Genomic DNA, 1147 nt, shown 5'->3' with positions numbered 1-1147 from the left:
CTAGAAACTTATTTAACTACAAAAATGATATACGCGTTTTTAATATATTAGTCTCAAATTTTATGTATTTTAATTAAAATTTAAAACACTTCTTTTAGCCTTTTAAAAATAATATAATATAATTTTTTTCATACATTTACAATTTACTTATACATCATTAATAAGAGAAAATTACTCTAAACTCATGCACCACAAACTGCCTATAATGTTCAATGTTACGATAAAGTAGTACTTGAATCGTGGGTAGCGTGTTCTGAACATTTTGAATAAAAATATCTTCGACATGAACAGTAGTTCCGTTGTAGTCTAGGTGGTTAGGATACTCGGCTCTCACCCGAGAGACCCGGGTTCAAGTCCCGGCAACGGAAAGTTTTTGGATTTTGTTTCTCTATTGGGTGCTAATAGGCCCAACCCAAGTTCTTTTAGGGACAAAATTATTGGGCTTTCCAGGTTCGATTTATTGAATATTAGGCAATACGCATTTTAATTTATTACTATTAATCTATTTCCATTTGTTGTTACGAGATTACGGTAAGATGGCTTTAATTATTGAATGTACTAATCTTGAATATCGATTTACCATTTGTAATTATATATGTAGATTTCGTAGTTTTATTATGTTTAATTACTATGTATGAGGTTGTGTCAAAGTTAATTTAGTTTATTAATTTTAGTATAATCGTGCTATGATAATTTGATTTTAGAGTTTGATATTATAATTATTGTATATTTGTTACGCTTTAAAAAATATTATGATATTATTAGATATCGCTTCAGAATTATATTGATTTTGATAAATTAGATTAAAATTCAATATTTACATTTTCTTAATTCTCAAACAACCTCTTTAAATGGTATAAAACAAGTTGACGTCGAAAACTGTTGATACATTTTACAAATATATAATATTCCCATCTTTAGGTTACAAATATTAATTAGCTTTAATTTCGTTGTGTTAGTTTAATGAACAAAATACAGATAATCCAATTGTAACCTGAATTAAGAGTAATTGAGACAGTTTCATTACAAGTGGCATCCTCGTTGTCATCCATGTGATTACCCCAGTAACCGAGCTGACTTTGTAATAATCCGAAAACATTAGTCACAATATTGTAAATTTTAAAAGTTATAGGAACAAAGTTGAAAA

At 27.7% G+C, this 1147-nt stretch overlaps 1 non-coding gene across 1 annotated transcript; it reads left to right on the top strand.

Moving 5' to 3' along the window:
• The first annotated feature begins 295 nt into the window (after positions 1-295).
• TRNAE-CUC (transfer RNA glutamic acid (anticodon CUC)) lies at positions 296-368 on the top strand. Its single transcript has one exon. It is a non-coding gene; the product is annotated as a tRNA-Glu (tRNA).
• The last annotated feature ends 779 nt before the right edge of the window (positions 369-1147 follow it).

The sequence above is a fragment of the Gossypium arboreum genome, chromosome 9, assembly GCF_025698485.1.
Source record: "Gossypium arboreum isolate Shixiya-1 chromosome 9, ASM2569848v2, whole genome shotgun sequence".
Lineage (NCBI taxonomy): Eukaryota > Viridiplantae > Streptophyta > Magnoliopsida > Malvales > Malvaceae > Gossypium > Gossypium arboreum.
Note: the sequence above shows the minus strand (reverse complement) of the source record. Positions and strands in the feature narration are given on the sequence as shown.